Source organism: Simochromis diagramma, unplaced genomic scaffold (genome assembly GCF_900408965.1).
Source record: "Simochromis diagramma unplaced genomic scaffold, fSimDia1.1 OVJJ01000402.1, whole genome shotgun sequence".
Classification (NCBI taxonomy): Eukaryota; Metazoa; Chordata; class Actinopteri; order Cichliformes; family Cichlidae; genus Simochromis; species Simochromis diagramma.
In genome coordinates this window covers 5,506,382-5,513,390 of record NW_024386972.1, presented here as the reverse complement: position 1 = coordinate 5,513,390, position 7,009 = coordinate 5,506,382, and the positions used below count along the sequence as shown (strand labels likewise).

The following is a 7,009-nucleotide window of genomic DNA, read 5'->3' as shown; positions in this document are numbered from 1 at the left end:
TTATTCTGTCATTACGCTGCACAGCTGCCTCTTCTTCTCTCATTCTCTCCCCCTGCCTCTCCTGTTGCTCCTTCAATCATGAAACTGATCAATGATCAGCTGATCGGCTTTTCTCTCTTGTTTGTTTATCGCCCACTTTGCGCCAGAAAGAGGAAACCAGCAGATGTCGCGCTAAACAACAGCAGCACGTTTAAGCTTGATCAGCTGTTGTTAGAATTTATTTAATATTAATTTCTAATATCAGCTGATGTTTGCTGGAGCCACAGCTGTAAAGCTGCTGGTCATGATGTCGGTTTGGATATGTGGTGAGAGGGAAACATGAGGATGAAACCAGCAGATGTCCTTACTGAATCATCAGAGCTGAACAGGTGACGGAGAAACGGGTTTACCTTTTAGTTCACGTGAATGAGTTGAAGGGAAGTTATGAACTGTTTCTGAGAGACAAATAACACCAGGATCCTTTTCTAAGCAGCTGACAGCTGGTAACTGTGCAGGGGCGGGTCTAGCAAAGTTTTGCCAGGGGGGCAGGTAGGGCATTAACAGGGAGAGGGGGGGGCACAAGGAAATACACTTCTTTCTTATTCTCATTTAAAATATCTCGCTTTTATTAAATAATTATCTAAATCTTACAACCAAAGTTTTTATCTGACGTAAAATGTATAGAAATCATACATATACCAACAAGACTGTACATCACTGTCACAACAGCGTTTGTTTTCAGTCAAAGTCTTTATGGCTTTAATACCTGGTGGGCCGGTCTCTAGTCAAAATGCCCGATTTTGTGTCCCAGTCCAGCCCTGCAGGTTAATACTGGCAGTGTCACCATGCCAGCTGACTGTATTTCATCATCAGCCAGTGTTGTTCTTTATACATCAATATTACCAAAGTTTACCATAAGGCAGCATATAAAGTATTTACTTGCTTTCAGGTTTTATTCAAATGTTAGTCTTTTCAGTTGTTTCCCCACTTTTTTCCTGTTTCAAAATCAAACACCAGTTTGTGAGAAGATTATCTTCTTTTTTTAACAGGCACATAAAGTTTTACATTGGCACTGGCTAATTTGTCAATTGTTTGTTACAAATGTTCGTATTTTAATATTCAAAAATGTTTTTGCCCAAAACATATGTGCACAACATGTCAGTAAAAATACTATGCAAATATTGCTGTCCTTGACTGCTGAATAAACACTGACTGATTGTATCTCTTGTACTTTATCAACGCAGTATCTAAAAATTTTGCACCGTAGTGGTTAAAATCTCATTCTAATAAGAGTTAAAAGTGCATTCGGTTGTTAGGTTTATAGGGTTATTGAATTATGGTTAACGGTTGGTAGAATTTTCTTTTAAACATTATCTGCCAATTACATCTGCCACCCTTCTCCAAATCTGTGCCCCTACCTGGCCCCCCCAACAAAAATTTTCTAGACGCGCCACTGTAAATAAGTACTAGCTTCTATTTTGTCCCTGAGATTTATTTCCCCAGCATAAAGTAGTGTTGGTGTTAGCAGTGGTAGCTTAGAGATGGCAAACCTACAATAAAAAGTAACATGGATTAACAACTCTGTGCACTGGGATGGTGTAGATTGTGAGCACAGAATCTCCTCACCAGGTTTCGTTTTGTTTCTGTAGTTTTCCGAGTGAGAGCCTGTGCTAAAGCTAGCTGTGCACCACTTCTTAGTTACCTCTTTTAGTTCTACAGAAATTTTTTTGTTTGTCCCATCTGCTCCAAGTAGCCCCGTTAGAGGTGCGCTTTGCCCCCTGTGGTCCGAGTCTAAGAATATTTGAGTATACATCTGTTAGCTGGTGCAACTCCTTCTGATCCACAGGTTTCTTATATGACTTATAAAACTGTCTTCCAAAAGTTTTACCCATTTAGTAGGAGTTTCTCTATCTGTACTACACTGCTATTTTCTTTTAGGTCTTTTAGTTTTCCTTACACTCCACAAGCATGTTGCATAGCTTGTAGCTTTTTGGGTGAATATGACTGTATATAAAAATATCTGCAGGGAAAACTAGACCCTTGAAAATAATTAAAATAAACTGAAACAGTTTTGTGAACTTGGAAAAATAAAATATAGTAAAAAAAAAAATGTAGAGGAAGTTTTAGTATTTGTTAGTTTGGTAAAATTTTTACCACAATTCCCTGATGAAGTTTTTGAGGGATATGTTTATTGACAATTCTGGATATCTACAAAACTGTGAGACAACTGCTTTAAAAAAGGCGTGTTTTTATTTTTTTTTAAAAAGCAATATTTTAATAAATTCTATTTCTGACATGCACCCTCCAAACTAAAAGTTAACATTTTCAAACATGAAAACTAAATTGAAACAAAAAACTTGCTCTGCACTTAAAAAAAGCAAGACTAAATCAAAATAAAGTTATTAGTCCAATCAGTGTCAAACAATAGTCTAAGTTTTACATGAGTTCACAGGTTGTGTGAACAGAGCACAGAGAAGGTCTCAACAGAGAGCTTTAGAGGACTTGAGTACTTAGAGTGAGAGTGGAGGATGTGTGCTTGCCTGGCCTGACAGGCTGTTGTTAGGCGGTTGTTAACAAAATCTAATATCCAGTGACATATGTAGTTTGACCACCACCTTATTTGGAATGATAGCGTTGTTGCTGAGCTGTAGTCAACAAAGAGCAGAGAGATATAACTCATTTTGGCTTCATTTTTCCCATTTGTCTAGTGTGTTGGGTGTTTGCTTCTGAAGATTCTTGAAAGGTCTTGTGAATTGTGGGTCTTATTTCATATCATATCTTATTTGTTCCACAGTATGAACGCTCTACATACTTACAATCTTATATAATGTCAATCGAATAGTTCAAAACACACAACAGTAAGTTGCCCTTGAGGTTTTATTTATTTTTCAACATGAACAAAATTGGACTGAAAACTTTCAGAATGCTGCTTTTGACTTGTCACAGTGGCCACTGATCAAACAAACATCTACTCAGTACTTCTATCAGCTCTACTCATTTGAATCATTTTACAGCCATAACCGTTGAATATGCATCCTAAAATACCACATAATGCATAAAAGACTTTATAAATGTATTTATAAAGGACACAAGTTTTGTTAAATTAGCAAAACCAGTGAATAACAAATGCAATAACTTTGCAAGAGCACCTGTGAATGTCCCATCAGAAAAATTTTTAAATCTTAAGTACAATATTGCACTGAAGTTGTATACTTGGCAATAATAATATACTATACTGCCAATCAAGACTGTACAATATCTTCTAAAGGCACCATCAAAGTAAGTATGTTGTGTTCACAGTGATTCCAACAATAGATGATCAGCAGTAAGACTGAAATCTTCACGGTTTCAGTGTATTGAGGTTAGATTGATAGGTGAAGGTCTTGGATCTGCAGCAGTCAGATGCAGATCCCCTGGAAACTCTAGAGCTTTCCACGTGCAACTGTAGACAGTGGCTCAGGAGTGGATGGCACGTAATGTCTGTTAAGTGCGCCGTGAAAGATACAGGAACTCCTCCCGGGTTTTGGGGTCCTCGAGGTAGACTCCCAGCATGGCGCTTGTCACTGTGCGGCTGTTCATCTTCTGGACACCACGCATCACCATACACATGTGCCTGCAAAACACACAAGTGCGCTTATCAAACCTCTGCAGCTCCTGAGCTTACTGGCTCCTAAGCTCTGCTTAAGGCCAGTATTTTGTGTCATATAATGCTATATGAATATCTGTGCAATATAACAGCAGCTTTAAGCTGTACAGATAATAATGTTGAAGGTAGGTAGTGTGTGTATGTTTGTACTTACGCCGCTTCAATAACCACAGCTACACCTTTTGGCTGCAGAGCCTCAGATATCCCAACGGCGATCTGCTTAGTCAGTCGCTCTTGAACTGAAACCAAAACAAAACAAAGAAATTCAGCTTATACGGTACACTAGACAATGCCAGTTTCATGCTGTTACTGCGTGCACACATTTGCCGGTTGCTTACCCTTGAAGCCTACGGCTGAAGATCTCCACAATCCTGCAGAAATCGGAACACAAGCAAAGCCAAGGAGATTCATTAATAATGATTCAGTTTTTAATAAACACAGTCTGGCATCAGTCCCTGACTACCGGCCTCTTCTCCAGCCAGCAGACTGTATAACTTGTCATTTGTGAATCAGTCACATTCTGTGAATTTGTCATTCACAGTTCAACGTTAGTGAGACTGTCTCAAGTTCATCTGCAGCTACTGTAACTCTGCATCACTATATTCAGATTTAAAGAGATATTTTAGGACAGGAGGAGAAGGAGACAAGCAGAGAGGCTGTGATAATAGTCTGGGATTCCCACAGGTCCAAAAGGATTTTCTCATGGCTCGAGAGCGAGCAGAGTTTAGACTTGTGTCTGATGAGAGGCCTAGATGATAGCCAGTGTGTTTAGGCTCTAAGCCTCCAGGTCAATGCACTGGAATAACAGAAAGAACACAGTCAGCTGACACTAACACGAGAAAACATACAGACACAGTGGCAGCTGTGAGGGTACAGTGAATGTGTGTGTGTGGGTGCGTACTCTGTTACCTTGCAGCTTGCTCAGTCCCACCACTTTTTTGTTGGGAATATACCGATTGTGAACCTGGAGAGGGACGACAGCCAGTGAGAGCACATAATCAGAGAAAAATACAGGAGGTCAGGTATTAGCGGTTTGAATGCTGAAATTAATTCACTGAACAATGCTTAATGAGTAAGAAAGCTTTTTTTCTTGTCTCACTCTTTCTTTTTTAAAATGTAACATTTCTTTCAATCACATAGACCTACCTTGCCAAAAAAAGGGCACCAATGTGGTGTTCAATAGTTGAAAACATGTCTATGTTCTTTCACAATCACCATCTCATCGTGGTCTTCATCAAATATGGCATTGTTTAAGATGCTGGTGATACAAAAGCAAACATATGCATTTAAATTATTCCATTATCTTTACTTAAGTTAAGGAAACATTCATCTGAAATCTTTTCAATATCCTGGAATCATAATAATAATGCTTATACTAATAATACTTGATCTACCCGCTATTTTGTGCCTTGATCTTTTAATTTTAACGTCTGTTGAAGATTTAAAATATCATGATTTGACCAACCAAACGTTCATAAGTAAAAAGATGCTGAATACTGAGTTAAGATCATTTTTGCTAACTCACTCTCTCATCCTCTCTCAACTTTTTCCCAGGTGACTCACCATCGATGGTCTCATGGTAGCCCGTGGTGAGGAACTGGATGGCTTTGGCTGCGCGCAACGGGGTGCGCAACAGTCCCTCCCGGTCGGTGTCATCCCAAGATGCCTGAGATGTCGGTGTAGGCGGTCTCCAGCGCCGGTAACCGAGACGCGTCCTCCAACTCTTTGCGGGATGTTCTCGTGGTGGTTGTTTGACGGTTGACATCTTGTTGTCTGTGTGGAACTCCTCCACGATGTCGCCGACTTTTGTGCTCATGGTTAAGGCGCGCTTGGACTCTGCTCAGGACCGACAAATAAACAAGGATGAAGTTCCGTTGCCCTGCGGGTCTGGCTGGCCTATTCGGTAGTTATCCTGTTTATGGGGCCTGCCTGGGATGCGCATCAGGCTCCTATTGGTCGGAGTCGTGCGTACGTCAAAAAAGGAAGCATCGTCAGAGGGGTTAAACACTGACCAACCCCGCCCCCTGCAAAGAAGAAAAAAAAGAAAAAAGAGAAAGAAACCTTATCTTATGTCACTTGAGACCTTGTTAACCTCCTTTTTAAATCATCTGAGTTGATTTGTTCCAGTTATGTTGCTCTGATACAAAAAATCTTAGAAAGCTCGTGAGGCTCATGACTTCACATGCTTTTTTTTTTTTTAAGTTTATGGAAATCAAATTGCTGTGTAATCACGTGAACTGTCTTGATAAGCCACAATCAAAAGCATGTTGTTGTTATGTTTTTGTTTTTTTTTTCTGCTGGGAATACACAGCCCAAAATGTCAGAGGGCTTCAAAGGTACATATCTGCATTAAAGATACTTACAACCAGTCTGTTTAACTCTATGTCTTAATTATGAAAAATGTGGATGGTTTGACATTAATTTTGTAATATTATTTTCATGAATAAAATGATTTAATACAAACAAGCCTTGTGGGATCTGATAAGTAATAAATGTTGTTTGCATGGTGATATAGTATTTTAATCATAATAAGAATAATAGTAACTTTATTTATAAAGCGCTTTCAACCAAAGTGCTGTACAGCTATTTGAACTAAAAAAAAAAAAAAAAAAAAGAATGAATAAATAAAAGCAATAAATAAAAACAATAAAAGTTAAAAACAGTAAGAATTTAAAAACTAAAAGGCATAAAATTAAGACATGTAAGATAATCATCAGATAACAGTTATTACATTTATTTACTTTTTCTTGCTGTAGGTCAAAGGTCACTTTAGGTCAGTGTGCAGATTGTGATAAGTTTGTATATTTTGGGTGTGAGACAGAGAGAATGAAACAATCACCCGTGCAAATTGGTTTATTTTATCACTGAATTGTTCTGTTCACTATAAGCAATATGACAGCAAGAAACACAAGCGACACATTAGGTAAGCATTAGGTATTTACTCATCAACAGCACATATCACAGAAAAAAATTTGCTGCCATGTTCCCTAAAGCAAGTTACGCAAGGAATTAATATATAATTCACAAATATTTCTGGTTTGTCAAGCCCATTTCCAACGGACTGAGGAAAAGTAGAAAACTTATTTTATCTGATGAATCACATTTAGACATTTTTCACAGAAATACACATGCTTCAGGCTAAAGAGCATCTGGCTTGTTATGCCTCTGTGATTGTCTAAAAGGGCACATGCCATGGGTAACTTGTACATGTGTGAAGGCACCACTTGATATATAAAGCATTAAAGCGATGTAGCCATCCATCCAGATGGGCTTTTATCGTTTTAAGAAAAGGTGTTGCTTGTTTCTACTTACTGTTTTGTCTCAGCTGCAGTCATTACACAAAACTCATTCACTGCAGCTACTAGATAATAATATTGGCATGCA

The 7,009-nt window shown here is 38.5% G+C and overlaps 1 pseudogene; it reads right to left on the bottom strand.

Moving 5' to 3' along the window:
* Positions 1–3,151: 3,151 nt before the first annotated feature.
* The window catches only part of LOC120737894, a 6,518-nt pseudogene continuing 2,660 nt past the window's right edge, over positions 3,152–7,009 (bottom strand).